The 23,839-nt window shown below is 31.7% G+C and overlaps 1 long non-coding RNA gene across 1 annotated transcript in view; it reads right to left on the bottom strand.

Moving 5' to 3' along the window:
* Positions 1-22,026, bottom strand: part of LOC138374599 (uncharacterized) — a 202,577-nt gene extending 180,551 nt beyond the window's left edge. Inside the window, exon 1 of the long non-coding RNA XR_011231387.1 lies at positions 21,972-22,026. This is a non-coding gene — a long non-coding RNA (uncharacterized lncRNA). The remainder of the gene's footprint in view (positions 1-21,971) is intronic.
* Positions 22,027-23,839: the final 1,813 nt, after the last annotated feature.

The following is a 23,839-nucleotide window of genomic DNA, read 5'->3' as shown; positions in this document are numbered from 1 at the left end:
ACTGAAGTTATGCCCTTCAACACACAATCTTAACTCCTATGACTTCAAAAGGGAGCATAGGCTCACATTTCAAGGAAAGTTTTATTACCAGGGAGTAAGATACTTGTGCCAAATAATAGAAAATTACTCTCCTAGAGAATAGCATAGAAGTCAGGGTGACAGCTGAATAGCCTACTATTTGTTTTCTAACGTTTTTTTTTGAGATTACGCTAGGCATCTATATTTTTAGCAACAGAAAATTTAGTGATCCTGTGTGTTACTGCCTAGGGAATAATCAGCAGTAGAGTTGATATATGGGGCACATTTAAGGAGGTGGGCTGGGACTGCAATTAAGTTTAAATAGTTTTATTTTAGGCCAAGTATGAAGATACCCGATAGTCATATACTGTTCCACACTTTTCAAGTTTTACACTTTACAATTTGAGTGAGGAGAGTATTAGGGAAACAAAAGAATAAAATAGTTACTTATCAATTTAAATTTTTTTCTTTCTTTTCTCTAACAAAATACAGGAGTGACTCTGTACATATGGCAAATTACAAAAAGAACAGTATTTTTTATAAATATAAGATTCTAGGAAGATTAGAACAAAGTACTTTGGAGATTTAATCCAATACTCAGTGAATTTTTAAAGTGTGTGTGTGTACATATGCACGTGTGTACCCACACATCTTTTTACAAAAGTGTTTTTACATAATCTCTGACAATGTCCATCTCTAGTTTTAGTAAAGTGAAAGAGTTGGAAAATGGAATGCCTCCAAAAACATGCTTTCTCTAAGATCTTTTATATAATTTAAAGAATCTTTATTAAACATTTTTTATTTGTCTTATACTTGCTTTCTTGATCAGCTAATGCTAGGAATGTTCGTTATCAAATAATTTAGGAATATGCCTATGCTGGGTTATGGATCCTTCAATCAATAAATATTCCAAAGCACCAGATGGGTCCTCTCCCTTTGGTATATACAGACAAACTCAGCAGTGAGATGGCCCTTTAAATCTGATAGAATAAATCTTTTTTTTTTTTTTTTTAAGGTTGAATGAAACCCATATATTCTGCAAGAAATTTGTGAGCAATTTTTGGCGTTGGTAGGAGATACTGATCCTGATATCTGGAATCATGTTTTTTAAAGCTGTTTTCCATATGAATTCAGTAATCAACAAAGATTGGGAACTACATCCACATCTTCATGTTAAAATAGGAAAAGATTGTCTCCTTTGGCTATTAGACAAATTTTCGATTTTTTGAAAAAAATCAATATAGTTTTAAAAAGGTATAATAATTCCTTTATTAAAAATATGTTTATTTATTTATTTTAAAATTTTTAGTTATGGGCATATAGTACTCATAGTTGTATATCTTCATAGGGTACATGCAATGTTTTGATAAAGGCATACAATGTTAATTAATCAAATCAGGGTAAAATGTGAAAAACAAATTCATACTATATGAATTAATAAAAAACTAATATATAATTTTTATCAATCTTTTTACTTTAGGTAAATTTTAAAAATAGACTAAAAACCAGTCTTCGTGATCATTTTTTATCACTATTTGAAATCCATTTTAAGTTTACCTTTGAAAGATTTTCCATTTCATATGGACAAAAAGGCATTTCAGCGTGTAAGTACATTAAAAGTTTAGCAGCAGAGGACTTTCTTGGCTGAGGCTTTGAGTATATATTTTCTATGTAGTATTTGTACCCTAAATCAGAAAATAATGGTTTTAAAACATCAAATTTTATGTATTGCTAAGAAAGTATGAAGCAGGTGTTTAAATCAATAAATAGTCCTTGTACATGGCAAACTTGGATAAGACATTGCCCTTTGTCTTTGAGCAGTAACTAGCTTTATCACTGATAAAAACAAGAAGAAAATACAAAATTTCTTATTTATTCATTTTCTCTGCTGTCTTTGTAGGTGAACTTATCCATGCTCATAACATTTTGAAGGTGACTGTTCCAAAATATTTGTCTATCCTAGAGTTATCTGAATGCCAGAAATTCACATTCAGCTGTCAACTTGATATCTGCACTTATAGATTGCATAAAAGTTGAAATGTATGTCCAAAATGGGAATCTCAATTCTTTCGGTAAATACACACACACACACACACACACACACACACAGTGCAGCGCACACCTCAATAAAGGAATACCTCCTTATCTCCAAGCCTTCCCCATCTCAGAAAATGATACCACTGCTACCTCAATGCTTAACCTGGGGACCTAGGAGTCCTTTTTTCTTGTTCTGCACATCCAACCCATCAGTAGTTTGTGTAGAGTCTAACTAAAACAGTTTCAACTTCATAACCACTGCCCATTTGCATTGTCATGTTCTTAGAACGAGAAGTCATTATGACTCCCTGGAATAAAGTAACAACTCCCTAACTGATCTCCCATTTAAATTTTTTCCTCCTTTAATGCATTCATGACACAGAGCCAGAATTATTTCCTTAAAATATAAATCTAATTGAGTCACTCCCTGCTGAAAATCCTTAAATGTCTGCTGATTGCACTGTAATAAATTCTAAACCTCTTAATGTGGCCTCCAAAGCCTTGCAGAGTCTAGTCCTTGACACTAACTTGATATTGGAAAAAATATTCACCTATTTCTCTGTTCCAGAATAACAAGTATTTTTTTAAGGTTTGGAAATACAAAGCACTCGAGCGTGTCAGAGCTTTTTTTTAACCTCTCCCTAATCATGTATGGCTCCATCTCATCTTTTTAATCTCAGCATCAATGGCACCTTCTCAAATAGGAGTATCCTAATTGCTTTAACCAAATCCAGAAGACTAGAACTCACCTCGTCCTATTGATGTCAATAATACAATATTTTTAATTTTTAGACAGGGCAAACTCTTTATCCACACAGTGCTTAAGGAATGCAAACTCCTTTCTAAGTTAAGGCACAGAGGTGTTCTTCAGTGATTAGGCAGCATCTCATTAATGCTGATTTCACTTGCCTGTTCTTCCCTCCCCTCCTCTACCCTCATCAGTTATAAATTGGGATCAGCCCAAAGGTGTTGGACCACATGGCTACCAAACAGCAGTAATAAACAGATGTCCATTATTGTTCTAGAATAAACTGCCTGCTGAGGTTTGACCAATTAATCTTTCCCCCAATAACCAAGAGATTAGTGGGGTTTTCCTTTAACCCTGATTGGGCTTACATTTATTTGTCTTTTCTCCACGCCCTCTCATTATGCCCACTTATCAAAAGCTGATTGTATATAACTAATGTTCTACTAAGTTTCACTTAGACTCCCAAGGTTTGCCTCTTTTTTGGTAAACTTTTATAACACTAGTCAAATTTCATAATGCTATAGATACACCTGTTTAACGCCTGTCCAGGTGAATAACAAACTTATTTATCCCTATTTTCCTTCACCTTCATTCCTAAGCCTGAATGTAGGACCTTTAGAAAGGCATCAAGTATTGCTTTGACCAAAAGAGAAATCATAATTTGACAGATTATAAAAAATGTTAAGTGTAAATTTTTTTTTATATCCAGAACAGTAATCAAGTATTGCCCCAGATTATCTTTATGCAAAGAATTATTTATTCTGGGAACCAAAATTGGAATAATTTAAGTAGTAATTACTTGTTAAGGGTTTTACAGATATTAAGTTAGGACCCAGCTTAAGGTGGCAAAACTAGGTTTCAGACTTAACGCAGTTGAGTTCCAGAGTCCACGCTCTTCTCCATGGCCACAGCCACAAGGCTTTGCTCTTTTATACTGTAATTAACGGCAATTAGTTCTTGGGTCTTTTCCATCATATAAGTGCTATTGTATATTACTATGACTTACCATGATCTGGTAGTTATTCTTAACCATATGCTCCATTTGGTTATGTAAATGAAGAATAGTTAATTCTCAAAAAACAAAATCAGATAGACTTGCATTAGAATTACAGCTATGCTTGGAATCGCAGTGAAATTTTTAGCATGTTGTTAGAGTTTTCTAATGCTTGATTTTTTATTAGTAAAATGGAAAGAATAATATGTCATCTCAGGGTTGTGGCAAAATTAGAGTATACAGGTAAAGTATACTGCTTGGTATTCAAAAAGGGCTTAAGAAATGAGAAATACTACTCTATCATTTATAGCAATGATAGTTTAACTAAATAAGATACTTTAGTCCCAGAAATTTAAAGAAAATATTTCTTAGAAACCCAATTAAAAATAAAAGAGATAAAGGACAACTATTCTGATTGAAGTGAAAGCAGAGGAAAACAGAGCCCTACCATTCTACTCTATTCCCTTACACATTATTCTCACCACTATGAGGTTCAGGATCCATGAGACATCTACATAAGCTTACTCCCTAAGCATAATTTGAAAAGCACTTGGTTGTATAATCTCTCTTAACTTCTAGAGACTACATGTCAACTGAGATAATTATTGCACTCCCAACCTTAATTCATGGACATGTTTATATGATTTTTGACTGTAATTGTCCTGAGATAGAAGAACGTACCTAAATCAAAGTGTTGATATAAGCTTTTTTATATTTGTCACATTTAAAAATGAATAGTCAGAGACTAAGAACTCTGTCATTACCACTGTATCATGAAACATTGAGATGTCAGTGATATAGTGAAATAAATCAATACTTTATATTTCAGTACAAAAATAAAAAGAAAGAAATATTGCATTATCTGGCAAAATATAAACTTTCTCCCAACTTTCTCTTTCATTGCCAGAAAAGTGTTAAAATTTGAAGCAATAATCATATAAATATTAGAATCCAGTAAAAATGTATCTCCACGAACAGCCAACTCTAATTCCCATATATTAATAACAATATTGGTCGACTAATATTTTTATTATAATCTGAAAAAATCAGATTAGACAAATATAACTTCATTTTAAATCGCAATATATTTTCATTTCATACTTAAAAATACAGCTTCATTTTAAAATATTTTTCAAAATTATTATGATGGCATTTATTTTCTGTAGTTTATCATTTCTGTTCCCACACAGATTTGTAGAATGCTAAGGACAGACTCATAATAATGAAAAGTTAATAGTTAACTTTTATACTTTTCCCTTATAAACATTTTCCTAACTGGAGCCATTGAATTTATTCAACAGGTTTGCAATAGTTAAGATCGATTTTTTTGCCACTGGCTGAAAACCTTCATTGCTGACTGGTGATAGAAATTGATATTCCACAGAAATCAATGGGTTTCAGGCATATTGTGCATTAATGACAAAACAGGCATGAATATTAGTGGCATCCATTTGGTTGAGAATAGATCTAGCTAGTATTTATCATTTTCTCACTGAAATAAATACAAGGCTTACATAATAACTCAAAGGCATTTGGCTCTGCACAACTCCTCTTTGTATTATAATAGTATTTGCAATCCTTAGTTTTCTTCTTTTTTATTATGGCCAACTATATTCTTTTTTTTTTTTTTCTTTTTGAGACAGAGTCTCGCTTTTTTTTTGCCTGGGCTAGAGTGAGTGCCGTGGCATCAGCCTAGCTCACAGCAACCTCAAACTCCTGGGCTTAAGCGATCCTACCGCCTCAGCCTCCCGAGTAGCTGGGACTACAGGCATGCGCCACCATGCCCGGCTAATTTTTTTTTTTCTCTATATATTTTAGTTGGCCAGATAATTTCTTTCTATTTTTAGTAGAGACGGGGTCTCGCTCTTGCTCAGGCTGGTCTCGAACTCCTGACCTTGAGCGATCCACCCGCCTCGGCCTCCCAGAGTGCTAGGATTACAGGCGTGAGCCACCACGCCCGGCCCCCTATATTCTTGTATAATATATTCTGTAAGAGGCAATTAGTGTTTTCTAGTTTATAATTCATTATCATTACTATATGCCCTGGTTGATGAAGCTTGCACATTTTATGTTTAAGCAAGTCCAATGAGTTTAAAATCTAAATTTTATTTTATTGAGTACCTACTACATGGCAGTGAATGTAAGTTCCATTTTTAGTTATTTAAATGATTTGGAGCATTTTAATTACATCTTATAGATGGGCAAATATATGTGCAGTATATACAGTGAAGACTTCAAAGTATTTTAAAATTTAACTACTTAGTATATCAGATTCCAGGCACAGAACACCATTAGAATGAAAGAGTTATCTTCCAATGAACAATGACAATATATTAATAGAATACAGCTTACATGTTTATATCATGTTATATATGCAAAAATCACAAATAAAAGGATATATTTGTGAAGGAAGGATGGGAGGAAAGGAGGAGGAAGAGAGAGAAGAAGGGATGAAGAAGAGGAGGAAAGAAATTATGTTCTATTTCTGATTATATTAGCTTGGAAAAAGTCTTGACTATAGACACAGAAGATTTGGGATCAAGTTCAACTCTTTAAATTTTAATTACATTGGACCAGAAATAACACACAGCCACTTAGCCTTAGTTTTCTCATCTAAAATAATAGTCATGATTACATCACAAAGATATGGCAAGGATCATGAACTACATATGAAATATCTATATTTATATGTTGTCTTATAGTTTCTTGTTTTAAAAGCCATCACATTTTTTTTTTACCATTTTTCTTAGCCACAATCTAAGAAAATATGATAGAAACAATTTTACTAAATTTGTACAACTAACATTGATTGCCCAAAAATCAATAAAATAAGTAAAACAAATATGTGTGTGTGTTCATGTGAGTGTGTTAATTCTAAGGACTTCTTGTCATAGTTTATTGTTGTATGCTCCATATTTCTACTTAGAATTATTTTTGTAATGGTTGATATATAATCATAAGGAAAACTGTCACATCATGATGATTCCAGGAAATATAGACTTTTATGGGCACAAAGACATAATCTCAAATAGATTGCATGCTACTACATCTCTTAGAGTAAAACAAAAGTATGAGTATTATTGACCTATTTTCATCAATCTAATAAAGTATCAAACTCTGAGGCTCAGCCTTTAATATCATATAGTCAATGAAATAACTTCCAGGGGAGACAGGCAATAAAAGTTATAGTATGTCTGCCATATTATCTACCAGGTGGCTTTTCTAGTTGGAGCATTCCCCATTAGAGCCAAACACATTAGTCTTGGTGAAAAGAACAAAGCCTGCATCAATCCACTGATACCACCTGAGGGAACAACATACAATGAAGAAGTATATCAGAAATTTATGAAGTATTCAGAAACAGGAATCAATAAAATCGAAACATTAAATTAAGTAACTGATTAAACTGATGTCCTTTTAGTCTTCAATACTAATGTTATTTCAGAGATAGCCTTCATGTATTTTTAATGTAAATTATACTAGTCACTTTAAAGGAGTAATTTTATTTTTAATGGTGTATTGCAATAATATAGATGTTTGGTTTTGGTTTGGGGACGATTTTTTGGTTGTTTTTGTTGTTTTTACTCTTTCTAATCTCTCTAGAATGGCAACATATTCTATAGTATCTGATTGCAGATCACCATTTTACCTTTTTATCATTGCTCCTGGTATTGGTGCATTTCATTTTCATTAATGAATATTTGGCTGTGTTCAGCATCTTTATTTAACTTTGTTGGCCCTGGATCTCAGAATTTGGAAGAAGTGGCATGATGATTTCAACTGTTAAAAATTTATGAAAACTAAACTTTTGTCTTGGATGACAAATGTCCTTAACCAAAAAGCATGCTCTCTTTGTACTTGCGCAGCTCTGAAATTATACTAATTTACAAGTATAAGTGTGAAGCCTTCTATTCTACTTATTAACTGTTACTTTATGATCTTGGTTTCTTTACCTCCAAAATAGTATTCTATTACTTACTTTCCAGTGTTGTTGAAAGGATTAAATGAGGCAACTAATACATCTAAAGTAAATAAATTTTAATTTTCTATTCTTACAACCACTTTTATTGAGGTTTTTCCTTAAGCTTTTAGTAAGCTTTTAGTCAATGGAATAAGAATTTGGAAACTTAGAAAGGATGCATTTTAACATATTTAGTATTAATTATCTATGTCAGATGTATCGGACATTAATGGGTCCTGTGAAACATAATTCCATGTAGTAGAATATGTATCATAAAATTAAGCATACATGGGTAATATATGTACCTTGATACTATCAACATTCAAGGATTTCAGCACTTGTTAATTCAGCACCTTTTAAATATTGTCTTTTTGACCAATGTTTTATGCTACAAAGCAATACACCTTAAAACAGTTAACTAAGAATGTTAATTTCCTTAAATACTAGAAGTTACAACCCAGGATCTCTGAATTTCTGCTCAGAAGTAGTTTTTCATTTAAAGTTGAAGAAGATGGAGATGCTCTTCATGGTATTTTCCATAAACAATGTCAGCCCCCAGTGAGAGTACATCCAAATGGGATAGATTCTTGACTAAAATTAGGTTCACATGCAATCAGTTTGTTCCTCCTGACCTATCAACTGTTTGAAAAGAATGTGGCTAATATTTCATATTATTATAAAAAAATTACATTTGATTTGGAATGTCAGTATTTTCACTCATGATATTAATCACATGTATTAATCTATTCCCCACATGCATAATTTGAGTAGATTAGATATAAACTAATCTGGAATGTGTGGTAACTTGGTGACAGTTACAGCACAGCTTGACTTAGCAATCATTCTGATATATTTTGCAATTATTTTCAATCATGGATATTCAACAGTTCTCATAAATGCCAGACTGAAAACCTGGGACATCGTTCTCTGATTTGATAATAGTCTCCTTGAGATGTTCAATCTAGAAAGGAACACTGCTGAGTTGAACGTGTCTGTTAATGAATAAAGATCTCTATTAAACATGTGTGCAGCCTTCTGCACATGCAGTCTTTCCTCCTTCTCATTCTGACAACCATTTTGAACACAAATGTCACTGATCGCAGTGCAGGGAGGTAAAAGAGTAAATCTTCACATGTAATTAAGTCAGAATACTCTTAAATCTTGTACTTTCTTGGTGTTATGTCATCACTTATAAATGGCAGTAAAAAAACATGTATGTATCTCTCTATTTGTATATACAAAGAAATAGAGTTTAGAATGTCTTCAGACAACTGTAATTCTCATATTTTCTTTCATAGTTTCATATTTTATGTCATTGGTGGCAAAATATATCCATTTCAAACCATGTGGCAGAGTTTTTTTTTTTTTAATTTTTTTTTTGCTCAGAGAATAAGTTTGCTTAGCAAAACATGTCAATGTGCTGTTTTGGTTGTTTGGCCTTAGTTTGGTGGACCATGATGTAAATTATGTTATAAATAAGAACGGAAAAAGAATTTAATATTTCCAGCAACTCCTGAAGATGAAAGAAAAAGGGGTGAACATAGATGAGAGAAAGAAATGAGTTCAATAACCTGGTGAGAGTATAAAGATTTAAGACAGTAGCTTTCAACTTTTTCAGACTCAACACCTTCCTATTATTTATTCTATTATAGATGTTTTAATACTTTTTATTGAGATATATTAATATTGCAATAAGATGGAAATACTTGAAGCATACAGTTCAGTAAGTTTTTTTTAAGTGTGTATATATCTGTCTAACCACCACAATAATCATGACATAGAACATTTGCAGGGTTTGAAAAAGTTGCCTTGTATTCCACTACATTCAATCCTGAAATGTCTTATCCCATAAAACTCTAATCTGCTTTTGTTCATTGCTGGAGCAAGGCCTTTTTCTTTTCTCTCTCCTATACTACATGAATTATGAATTTTTCCCATCTGACTAGTGAAAAGCAGCACTCACCACATGTGAGTGCCAGATACCTTTCTTTTCATCCTTTTTGATAGTTCTTTTTTTTCTTTTTGACATTTGGTAATGTCCTCATGTGCATGTGCTAATGAATTTTCTGCTGAATACTTGAGGAGGATCCTCTGCAATACTTCGTTGTTCTCTCTCTAGAGCTTTGTCCTCTCTGAGTGTCTGTTCATCAACCTCTAGTTATTAATACCTTGATTTCCCTGAATGTTCAGCTCTGTCTTCTGAACTCGGGGAGTCTGCCTAGTTCTGCATGTGTTCCCTTTCCATGCTGAAGCCTGGAAATCGCCTCAAAGCAGTGAGTTGGGACAATCATAGGGGTCACCTCATTTTTTTTTTTTTTTGTCTCTCTGGGATTTCTCTTCTTTGTTGCCTGATGCCCAATGTCTTAGAGGTTGTTATTTCATACATTTAGTTTGAGTTGTTTGGTTGTTTCAGATGCAAGAGAAATTCCAGTTCATGTTACTCCATTTTAGCTAGAAGCACACCTCAAGTTTTAATTTTTTTAAAAGAATATTTTTACTGGACAAAGAATCCTAGGTAGTAGCTGTTTTTTTTTCCCACTTTTTAAGATAGTTCCTTTTATTTCCTGAAATTGCATTATTTCTTGAGAAGTTAGCTATTGGTCTTATTGTATATTCTATAAAGAAAACATTTTCCTCTGGCTGCTTTTAGGATTTTCATTTTAATATTTTTACCATATCATGTCTATATATACTTCTCTTTTCATTTGTAGTTTTTAGGTGTGTAATAATTATTGACTTTATAATTTGCTGATTTTTGTTTTTGAGAACTCTGAGCCATCATGTCTTTCAATGTTGCTTCTTTTTTAGTCTCTCTCTGTCCTGTACTATGAGAACTCACATTGCCAGAATCTTGTACCATAAATTCTATCTCTTGCATCTTTTTCATTTTTATCTGTTTTCAAAATTTTGCTTCTCTGTACTTTATTTTGTATACATATTTATTACCTGTTTTTTAGTTTTTGGATTATCTTTTCTGGAGTGTCTGTGTTAAACTCACTGATTATATACATAATTCCTCCTATAAATTTTTCAAATCTAGGATTTTATTAAAATTTATATAGTTTCCATATAGTTGTAGGAATTCTCTTTTTTGTTTTTAATTTTTTGCAAATATAGCTAACGTGCTATTTTTTAGAATCCATATCTGATAAGATCATATAGTGCCTATTCTTCCTTTTGGTGCCAATTATGATATATTTTTTCTTTATATGCATGGTTATTTTGAACTGTGTATTGGCAAGGTATAGTATAGAGATAATGTGAGGCCTAGGACATTGTTATCTTTTTCAAGAGTGTATTTTTGTGATTGTAAATTAGCTAGGATCATTTACAAACCAACATCAGCTTCCTATAATCAGAGCTTGAAATATTTTGAAGCAAGCAAGGCATCAGTCCTAATGATGCATTGCTTATGATTTGATACAGGTCTATTTTTTTAAATTTTTAATTATTATGGATACATAATATTTACTAGTTGTATATATTTATAGGATGCATGTGAAGTTTTGATACAAGCATAAAATGTGTAATAACCAAATTAGGGTAGTTGGTGTATCTATCACCTCAAGATTTTGTCATTTGTTTGTGTTAAGAACATTCCAATTCCACTCTTTTAGTTATTTTAAAGTATACAATAATTTATTATTGACTATAGTCAATTTTTAACTCTAAAATATTGTATTCTGGAGTTATGAATGATGTTCACTATGTAATTTCATGTCTTTATGCTTTGGTATATACTGCTCTCTTTAACTGAAATGGCCCTTCCTACTCCTGTCAACATCATGCTCACATTTTACATCCCAAATTAAATGGCCCCTACTCTGTAATACCTTCCCTCTCCCACTCTGCCTGAGCAAATAGCTTGTTTCCCTAGATTCTTACAGTCTTTTTAGCGAAATTGCTTGGCTTGTACTTTCACATTCTATTATTAGGTATCTCTTGTACGTTTATAACATGAGCTGTTTGAAGAAAGAACTAGGTCAAAGTTGTAATTGTAATAGGGGACCAAAACCTCAAAATCTTTATGTCCCAAATTTGCAATACATTACCTGAACTATAGTAAGCTACCTAATAATGGTTGCTGAAATATGGTTCTGGGGTTGCATTGCTGCGTTCACTAGGACATTTCACGCCTTGTAGCATTCTCTGGAAATATACTTCTGTGATCTCTGACCAAATCTAACTGGAACACTTTTGTATTAAAGGGCTGTGAATCCCTAGGCAGTGATTTCAACATGTTTCCATTCTTCTGCCAAATCTAAACCATATGCTGTCAAAAGCATTGCCCTAGGGTTAAAATCACATTCAGAAAAATTAAGTGTTTCCATGAATTTAGGCTAATTCCCAGTAGTTATTCTTGTTCCAATTCCTGCTTTCAAATGATTATAAAAGACACAGCAAAATAAGTAAAAATGTCTATTTTCATATAGTATAAATTAAAAAAATCCTTACTAGTAGGAGCACATGTACTTAAATTTGAGCTCAGATTTATTTGGCTCTTCAATATGTCAAAATGGGTCTAAGAAGTTAAGTGAGTGGTAGGATAGATGGATTGGAATCAGAAACATGAACATGAAAAGTTAGAGCAGTTCACTTGGGCCAAGACCCAGCACAAATGATGAGTAGAAATTCTAGTTTGGCTTCTCCTTTGGGCATCAACACCTATATTCTAATTCTTTTCATATATATCATGGGATTTATTTTCACAAATATATGTGAACATTTTTTATCACATAGTTCAATCATAAAAGATACATACATGGATGTTGTAAATTAATACATGTACTATTCTCCCAACATGCCTATGTATATGTACATATTCACAAGCATAAACATAATTTAAAAACCATTAATAAAATGGACAATGAAAATATATACAAAGAAAAGTTACTATTTTATTCTGAAACTTGTCTTCTTCCAAGAGCATCATCTATCTCCTCGGATTTTTGAAGACCACAGCTTCTACTAACCCTCTGTAAAGGACCAGATAACAAGAATGACACACTGTTTTGGGCCCTCTGGCTTCTGTTACCAATATTGTTTTTCAGTGTTGCCAATGCAGGGAAAAATGTAGCCATAAACAGTAAGCGAACAAATGTCCATAGCTGTTTTTTGATAAAACTTTACTGATAAAAAAGCAGGAAGTGGAAAAGATTTGGCTCAGGGGGTTATTTGTTTTTCAGTTGTGACTGTTTGTATTTCTTAGTAAAGTGTTAGATTAAAATAAAATAATGTAAATTGAATAACTTAGCATGCTACATTGTTATATTTGAAGATTAATAAATCTTCCTTCTTCCCTTCTTTCCTCTCTTCCATCTTTTTTTCTTCCTATTCCATCTTTATTCTTCCCATTTTACATTCTTTTTGACTCTTCCATGTCTGAAAACTAATATATATAAAAGTGCATTTACTTCACTTTTTCTGTTTATTTATTTTTGGTATATTTTTATATTTCTTTCTTCAGTTTTCACCTCTTTATATCAAACGATGTAGACTCATTTTGACAATAATATGTATTACTATTGTTATTATTTATTAATTAAAGAAATAAAGGTTCAATTTATGGTAATACTTAAATTTTTACTCTGGAAGTCTTATGAGGATATTTTGATCCCATCTAGCTCAAATTAGAGATATATCAAGAATGAGGAGGTAGAAAGTTGAGACCAAATAAAGTATCATCTAAAATGCATATTTGAAGAAAAAAAGAAAATATATTAATTATTGAACAACATACTAGAAATATATACAATATGACAGTAATTATTATTTTTTTTTTTGGAAAAAAAAATATGGGGGGGTGCATAGTATGTAATGCCAAAGATAATCAATCACAGTTTACATAACCAGAGAAATATATTCAGTTAAATATATCTAGGAAAATCTTAAGTGAAAATAGCACAAAGTATGTAGAGTATTGTAATTTGTGTATGCAAAATGAAAAGGTGTATGTATGTATATGTGTGTGTATATATAGAGTCAATGCATATACTATCACTGTTAAGACCTACAAAAATTGGCCACAGCAAGATCTTGAGTGGGTGTAGAAAAGGAGCAATATAAGATTTTTGACTGTTAATTTTTTTGCATTTTTTTGATTTTAGACTATTTTACTGCTGCCTCATACAAAAGAAAACATTTGAAAATATTTGAATATTGACCTAAGTAGTTAATGAATGGAAGAGTTCATGTTTTAGATTTTATGTAACTGCTATTACAACCAACTCATTGGAAGATAATTTAGCAACACAAAAATAGTAAAAAACGACTAATAATAGGATGTTTTTATAAAGTGATATCTACATAATCAGGTACAAATAATAAAAAATCCTTTTATGAAACTTGTTAATCATGGCATAGCTACACAATAATGTGAGAAGTTATTTGCTGTTATGAGTTTCTAATGGTCAACAGAGAGCTGGTTCTTAATGAGCTAATAAAATATTTTTTTGATAATTTAGTAGTTAATTTTAGGAACGATCTCAATAGAGATATCAGAGTGGCTTGTTATGGTATTCCTCTTATAAATTTAGTCAGTTTATCTAAAGAAAATGAACAGAGAGAAATACATTCATTTTTAGAATTTCTTTTTCTAAAAGGAACATGTTTCAGTAGCAAATATTAATAGATATTTTAGAAATTTTGTAAATGGGAGTATATAACAAAGCTGAGTGGCTTTGAGGAAATTTTTTCTTCAAACTTTTCTTAAACTTATATAGTTTATAAAATAAACAAAAATTTGATACATATATATTGAGCAGATAAAACCAAGGAAGATTGTTTACTGAAGGAAATCGCTATCTCATAACAGTCATATTTAATTTTTATTAGCTGTACTCATAATTTGTATATCATATAAATAAAATACATAAAATAGTATTTTTAGCCCAACACTTTTCAAACCAAATTAACAAAATAATTTATATGCCACAAATATCTTGGAATGTAACAGTTATATTTTTCCCATGTTATTATTTTCTATCTTTTGAGATCATATGTGATATTTACTGTCATATTTGTTCTTTTGTGATATAAATATAACAAAGTCAATTTTTAAAAAATCAATCGTGTTTGTTAAAATTATTAAAAGACATTGTGTTTATGTTTAGTGCATTTGCACAGATGTGCAAGTTAAGTCTTAAAGAACTGTTATAACTCCTTCTGCAAACAAAGGCCCCATGATACTAAAATTCATAAATGATGCAGAAAAATGATTAACATCCCTAACTTCATTGAGTTCATGCATATGGAGTGGCCCACAAACCTGATGATGTCTTTCACAATATCTGGCATTTTTATTTTTCGTAATTTTACATTATTGTACTTATATATATAATGAGATGCTAAATTGAGAAAATTATATCTTTTACCTAAAGATAATATTTCTTATGCATCCTTCATTTTAGAAAAATTTATCAGTCTATTAAAATTTAATCTACCAGCCTCACAGACTAAAACCCTGTCTAACTTAAATATTTTTATTATAAATAGGATATTTACCGGAAAAGACAATCTATTTAGATTCTTTTCTAATGCTATTAGGACATTTCGAAATTTTTTTTAGAAATAAATTTGCCTCCATTCAACACCTCTCAGTTTAAAATATATATCAAATTATGACTGTTTGATTTTTACTGTATGTATCCCTTTCTGTTTCCTACTTCAGAAAATTACACAAGCCTGTTATCCTTACTCTTCACTAATTAAACTCCCCCCTACCCACCAAAATAATATTGCCATTGCATTATTTATTGGTAAATTAGCTCTCAATTTTGCTACATGTATATACTCAATATTTTATACCTTTTTCTTTTATTTATTTTTTTATTATTAATATCAATAGTGCATATCATCATTCTCCAAGACATACAAGATCAGATGTTCCTAGATTCATTTCTCTTAGGCTTACCAGCTTTTTTGCAAGCTACCACATTTTGTTGAGCCTTTTCTCATATTAGAAGAGAAGACCTCTCTAACCCAGGTCTCCCTTTATTGACCAGCATTACCAACTGGTTCAGTATCTTTCCACTCAGTGATTGTGCTATGGCAATAGCTATATGATCTGGCTTCCAGCTTCTAGAAACAAAAATGTATTACTTTTGTTCAGTTCTGAATATTATAGCTTAAGAAGTATCAAATGAGACAACAAATAAAATAGTCCCAGGAGAAATACATCTCCTAGCAGAATATATTTTTGCTCAATTTTAATACTTGAGAATCTCATTATAAAATTTGATTCTCATATTTCCAGTAATACATTAAAAAGAATCAAAACATAAGTTTGACAGATGATATCAGCTGGACTTTGGAACTCTGACCTATTGGCCAAACAAGTCTAATTACTTGTATCGAGGGTACTAACCTAGTCCTAAACACTCAATTTTAATTCAAAGGAAGATCTAATGAGATATAAACAGTAGAGACTGCAACATTTTCAATTACACATGTGATTTAGCTTTTTAAGTAGAAATTCCTATAGCCCATTTCTCAAAAATCAATGGGAAAATCTATTATAAATTTGAAGTGTAGCACACACAAAAATGCTCATCAAAACATAAACATAACTTCAGAATCAAAAAACTATTTCTGCTACACTATCTCAGAGGAAAGTAAAAACTCAGCACAACAAAAGCACTTACACTGACCAGCCAAAAATGTCTACATTTTTTCATTGTTAGAAATAAAGAAAGCAAATAATATCTTTATACACAGTAAATCTTTTACGTTTTAGTCTCTTACCTCTTCAAGTACTTTTATTTCAACAAATATTTATAAATTACCAATTGTATGTACGATACTATGATAATTGTTTGATGTTGATCTCAAAGGTTAAAACAGATTTCCTGATAAGAAGGTGCTAATTATGTAATACTATATGAATTTGCTCCTATTCTTAATTATATAGAACTTTACATTTCTTCTTCAAAAATGGCGTGTAGTGTTTGCTAAGAGACAGCTATTTCCCATTAGTCCATAAGTTCCATGACAGCCTGAGCTGTGCCTGTTTTTCTAGCTTTTCATCCCCATAGTTTGGCTTAATTCTCGTCAGATGTCAACATTTTATCAATATTTGTTGGATGAGTGGACGATCCACCGTTTGCAATACAGGGCTGATATAAATATTTCTAATATGATATATTCAAACAGCTAATGTTTAATATTAAGTTTACAGGATGATGGAAATAGCATTTGAGAAGGGCTTTTAAAAATGAGTACAGTTGACTGTGCAGACTGGCAGGGTTAGAGGTATTCAAGCTGAAACACATGCAAAAAAATATTGGCATGCAAGTGAGGCAGCATACTTCTGGTACCCAAGTGCTATTGAATTTACAGATATGCATATCATCTGTGTAGAGCTTTCAATACCTGGGTAAGGAGAGAATGACTGACTTCTGAGCCTCTTTTCTCTAAGCTTTTGTTTCCATATAGTAATCAAATATGTTTACTTATATGTGTGGGAGGAGGAAGTGTACATGCTGCATGAGAGTACTTTTCTGAAAGGTGATACCAGATAATATCTAAAAAATAGATATGGATATGGAATTTGCTGTATTGCTGAAATCTAGGCAAGTTTGCAATCTTTCTTTCACAAGTTTGAAGGAATTTTTGCTGATGTTATATTGGTAGAACAAGCTCAAGGGAAAAATAGTAATATAATGACTGAGAAAGAGTAGCAGAATCTGAGAATTAACTAGAAATGTTTCTAGCAGAATGTCACTATTAATTTGTAAAGTGGAAAGATGTGGTCTAGAACTAAGGGCTAGATATGTGAATGCCATGGCCCAAAACACACACAGTAATGTGTGGCACAGGTCAACAGTTTTTTTTTTTTTTTAAATAAACTTTATTTTTTTAGAGCAGTTTTCTGTTCACAGCAAAATTAGTAGAAGATAGTGAATTCCCGTATAACTCCTGTCCTGATTTATGCATAACCTCCCTCATTAACATTTGTTAACAATTGATGAAGCTACAGGGACATAGCCTCATCACCCAGAAGTCATAGTTTACATGAGGGATCACTCCTGGTGTTGCACATTCTATGACTTTGTTCAAATATATAACATCATGTATCCACCATTATAGTATCATACAGAGTGTTTTCACTACCCTGAAAATCCTCTGTGCTCTACCTACTTATCCCTCACTCCCCCTTGAACCCCTGGCAGTCACTGCAGATGAACAATACTTTAGGCATATCTGAACCCCCCTTTTGATACATTGCTCATATGCTGGGCATTGAGTTACAATGTCTTGCAAAAATTACCTTTAAGCCTCAAAACAATTTTATAAGATTGGTTGTATTATTTTACCAATTATACATATGGAAATTGGGTAGTCAATTATTTTGCAAAATTGGAAGATTATGTGACACATCAGGATTTGAAACAACTCCAAAACCATTCTCAAGAGTATCATCACAGTCATCCAGCATTATTTATCATACAGAAGGACTAGAAAAAGCTTAATGCCAGTACTAGAGGATTAGCTAAATAAATTATGTTATATTCAAAGAATGAAACACTATGCTTCCATTAAAAATTATGTTGTGTAGTATGCTTAATTATGTGGTAAAATGTTCATAGTTAAATTAAAAAGGAGGGTACTAAAAGTTTATTATCACTATCATCACAGCATCAAGTATGTGGATATAACATTTGGAAGAGAATATACCAAAGGATTATCTGTACAGGGTTAGATTATAGAAAATTTTAAGAAGTAATTTTCAGTATGTTTTTGCAATTTCTAATTTTATGTGAAATCATGTTTAATTATTAAAATAAAAAAATATACTTATTATCCTTGTGTTCTTAGATTTTATATTTTACTGAGTTATGTAGGTATATACAGAAAATATTTAGGGTAATGTGAAAACTTAAGGGTTTTCACAGGCCAAAGATTTCTCTACCCCCAACATTAAGAGAGATGAGTAAATAGGAAAAGCAGAGAAAATGAGTCAAGAACAACATTAACGGTACTGGCATATACCTTATATTAGTTTCCTAGGGCTGCTATAACAAATAACCACAAACTTGGTGACTTAAAACAACAGAAATTCAGTTTGAGAGGCCAGAAGTCCAGTATCAAGGGGTGGGCAAAGCTTCAATCCCTGGAAGGCTCCAGGGGAAAATCCTTCCTTATTTCTTCCACCTGCTGGTGACTCTGCCTACTTTGGCTTGGGGCTATTTGACTCTAGTTTCTGGCTTTATCTCCTCGTGGCCTTCTGCCCTGTCTGTGTCTGTGTTACAACTCTCTCTTTCCTTTCTCTCAATGCCAGTCATTGGACTTAGTGCCCACTCTAAATCCAGGATGAGCTCTTTTTGAAGTTATTAATTTAATTATATCTATAAAGACCTTGTTTTCAAATTTATTGATACTGGGAGTTAGGACTTGGATATATCTTCTTGGGGCCACTATTCTACCCACTGCGTTAGTGTCTTAGCATTGGCTAAGCTTCTACTGAATCCTTCCCCACCCCCACACCTTCTGCCACCCTAGACCCCTACGTGGCTAATCTCCTCTTTTCCTGCAAGTATTTGCTCAAATATTACCCAATATATAAGGCTTTTCCTAATCAGCCCTTTTAAAACTGCAACTCACACTGCACCATGTCTTTACTTCCTTTCATCTTTATCTTGAATCTTATAGCAAACTACATAATTTACATATGTATTGTGGTCACGCACACATGCATACACTCGTGTGTAAACACCATCAGAATAGGTATTCTAATAGTTTTCTCTAGGTACTCACATGCATACACTTATATGTGTAAACACCATCAGAATAGGTACTCTAATAGTTTTCTCTAGGTACTTCTAACAAACAGAACATGATAGTTGCTCAATAAATTTTAAGTTAAAAGACAGTCATATTATTCCTCTCATAGCCATCAAATGGCACCCTGTTTCTCCAGTGAGATATTTACATGGAATTTGTGATATTTTATTGTGGAATATAACAGAAAAATCTGTGAAACATGTATGTAAAGCTCAATTAATTATTATAAAACTAACACATAACAATTACTCAGATAAATAAATAAAATATTTCCAGCATTCTCAGACGGTTGCCATTTGTTTTTCTGGTCATAATTTCTTTACTCTTCCCTAGACATTTCCACTATTCTCACATTTATGATAATTGTTTTCATGCTTTTCTTGATACTTTTTACACCTATGTAATGACACATTAACAAACAATACAGTTTAGTGTTGTTTTCAAATAACGTACGTAAATAGATTATGCCACAGTTTTGTTTGGCTTTGTTTCTGGTTTTGGTGGCAACAGCATACTTTTAAATTTCATCCATATTATTGTGAACAGATAGATGTATTTTTTAATTTTCTGCACTGAAGTCATTACATTGTATAGATATAACACAATTTGTTGATTGACACTCTTATCAAAACACTTGCTTGTTTTCAGTTGAGATTATTATGAATAATGCTACTATAAGCATTCCATATATTTAACCAGGCACAGAAACCTGTAATTCTGTAGGTTGTTTAACAAAGAATAAAATTAGTGAAACATACATATTGAATTTGAGCAAATAGGCCAATTGTTTTGCAATAAATTTTATCAAATTTTGCTCTAATGGCATTATATTACTACATACCGACTTTAATATTTGGTATTGTTAGACATTTAATGTTTGTGAGTGTGTAGTGGTACCTAGCACTATGATTCCCTGAATTACTACTGAAGTTTTCATTCCCCTAATTTTCATCCCCATGATTAATAGTGAAGGTAAGCTCTTTTCATATGCTCTTAGGTATTTGGATTTTCTATATTATGAAATGCCTGTATTTTTCTCATTTTCTTACTAGGTGACTGTCATCTTCTAATTAATTTGTAGTAGTGTTTATAAATAATAAATTGAGCCTTTTTTGGTTAATGCTTCATAATTATCAGAATCAACATATTCCTTATATTTTATTTTAGTGGTCTTTTTTGATGAATACAAATCTTTAATTTTAATGGAGTCAAACTTATCAATCGTTGACTTTATGGCTAGTGATTTTTGTGTCTTGTGTAAGAAAGTGTTTGCTATACTGATGACATGAAGATAACTACCTATGTTTTCTTTTAAGGATGGTCTTGCAAATTTAGCTGTGCAATACACATGACATAGATTTGGGGTTATGATGTATAAGGTGGCCTACTTTCATTGTTTTACAATATAGAACTCCCAAAGACACTTTTCTATGTGTTGTAATAATCATAATTTCCCATTGCTCTTTAGTAGTACCATCATAATAAATCTAAAAGACATTTTGCTAGTTGTACCTCTGCTTAGATTTAGAAATATGACTGAGGAAATAATTGATACAATCATATGACTAACAGAAAATAATAGATTTAGTCATATGAATATCCAAGAATATAATATCCTCTTTATTTAAAATAATTTGTTCCTTCATTTATTCAATGAATTTTCATTGTATGTTTATAATTTACCATGTACTGTGCTAGACAAATATGTTATAGTCATGCACAAGGCAAAACTTCTTTCCTCAGATAGGTTACATGTGGGGAGATAAACAATAAAATTCCTCAGATATTCATATGACTATCTCTTATATTTGTTTAGTTATCATTTCTTCATGCAGCTCTTCCTCAACCACTTTATTTAAATGACAATAATCTATTAGTAGTAATCCTCATACATATTATTTTTTCTTCATATTAGTATTTGAAATTATAGCATAGATGTTATTTATTAAGTAGCTCATTTTTTATATCCCCACATGTAAGCTCAATGAGGAAATAAATTATGCCTTGTGCATTACTATAATCTATTTATGTAGAACAGTGCTTGGTATATTGTATAATAAGTATACAATAAACATTCATTGAATGAATTAATAACTCACCAAATGAGTTGCTTAATTTAAATAAAAAGATATTATGCTGTTAAAATATCCAAATATTAAATATATAAATACTATTCTGTTATAATATCAATATATGGTAATAAAGCTAAGCAAGAGAATAAAATATTCAGAAATTTGAATGAGAAGAAAACTCAAGCCACAGTTCAGGAAAACACTGAAGAAGAAGGGACAGGCCGGGAGTCAATGTTAAGAGGTTAAAATTAAGTCAAAGTTAAGAATGCAAACTGTTTTAGTGAGGGTTTTTTAGAGAAAGAGAATCAATAAGGTGTCTATGTATACAAAAAATAGATTTATTATAAGGGATTGCCTCACATGATTATGGAGGCCATGTACCAAGAACTGGCAAGCTGCAGACCCAGGAGATCTGAAGTTGAGTTCCAGTTTGAGTTCAAAGGCTTGAAGCCTAGGGTGCATGTTCCAGTCCAACAGCTAGCAGTCACATTAGGAAAAGGGACAGAGTCAGCATTTTCTGAAGAAAATCAATAAATTTCCTGATCAATTAAAAGAAGAGTGTTGGAGATATGAATTCCATTACTTTAAGTAGAAATTTAGGAAAAGAGTGAAGGCTTAGGGGGTGATCACGGTATTTTTTTAACTATTGAAAATTGTTTAAATGATTTGCAATATAAAATTATAGCAGTTTGATAAATGGACCCATATCAAAGAAGAAAGGCTTGGACTAATGATAAGGATGAACACATAGTAATTGGTAGCAGAAGTCTAGGAAATAAATCTGGTTAAAGCTTTAACTTTAGATTGAAAATTAGAACAAAATTGAGGCCATTGAACATTAACTGATGCCATGTATAACCTTTGATTAAGCAATTTCGGGCAAAGCTGTTGTGAAACTGCATTATTTGCACAGCAACCTTAGTAAACATCTCCATTATTTATTATTATTTTTATGTAGTATCTTAACCATGGAACAAACTAACTATGAGTACAGTACGATGAGTCATAAAACATTGTAAATATCTGTAAGTATAGTTATCTTTGGAAATCACAGGTGCTCTTTTTATCTTTTGTTTTCTTTCTTTTTTTGGAGAATAGAGTGAATCTCCACTTATCAATAAAATAGAACTAAAGCTCAATTTATAATAGTAAAAGTAATTCATTTGATAAAACATATATTTTTCCTTGGTTGATATGAAAAGTTTATTCAGGAGCTGGACTAATACAAATACTGACAGGCTATCTTTAGTATGCACAGTAAAGCAAAACTAAACAGACTAATACAGTTTCATATTTGTAAAGACATCACAGCAGATTGAAATAATCAAAGCCAGTGAAATTTTTGAAGAACTGAATACCTTGTTTTGTGCCCGTTTCTCTGACAGAAGCCAACTGACACTGCCTTTGGAAAAATAGCTTCATATCAATTACAAATACCCCAACATGAAAGTCATATAACACCATCTGTGTTCAATGCCATTGTTGATCAAACTGCTACTAGATGCCTTTGAATGACCACTTAAATTCTTTTTCCCATGGGAGGCATCTAGAGCTCTATATTTTTCATATTAATCTGAGATTTATGTGTAGTATACTACACCAACAAATGTCTAAAATAATTAAAATTTTAATATAAAAAACTTCATTTGACTATAAATAAGTGTATACCTCTTTTTGAATACAGAAGTACAGAACTATTAATAGATGTATAGAATATGAAGATATGAAAATACATTTAAAATTTTGATTAAATGTGGAGGTAGTAAAATGTAGATTTAGTTGGTGGTGGTGTTCACACTATTGCAGGTACTTTAAGTTCTCAGTAAACCAGGCAGTCTTACAGAGGTGACAAACGTGATCATCTATAAAAATTTTTAGAGTCAAGTTTACTATTTTAGCAATTCACATATATTATCACATATATTTTTTAGAGATTCTCATACATTTCTGTAAATCTGTGAAAATATTGTCATTTGTTTTTATGGGTTTAAAGTAATCAGTGCATATCCTGTGTTAAAGATGCTCTTGATTAAGAAGATTTAATCAGCAAGTGATATCGGAGATCTTCCCCTTCTTTCTCTCCTTCTCAACCCTAATCTCAGATTTAGTCAATTGTTCCATGTGGATGATGATAATCTCTCTTAGATTTGTGATTCTGGTCTCAGCAGAAATGTACTCTTTGCAACTATAACTGAAAGTCGTTCTTTCTTTCCAGGTAGTAGAGATTT

The sequence above is a fragment of the Eulemur rufifrons genome, chromosome 24 (assembly GCF_041146395.1).
Source record: "Eulemur rufifrons isolate Redbay chromosome 24, OSU_ERuf_1, whole genome shotgun sequence".
NCBI classification, from domain to species: domain Eukaryota; kingdom Metazoa; phylum Chordata; class Mammalia; order Primates; family Lemuridae; genus Eulemur; species Eulemur rufifrons.
The sequence above is the reverse complement of the archived record's forward strand: the minus strand, read 5'-3'. Positions and strand labels throughout refer to the sequence as shown.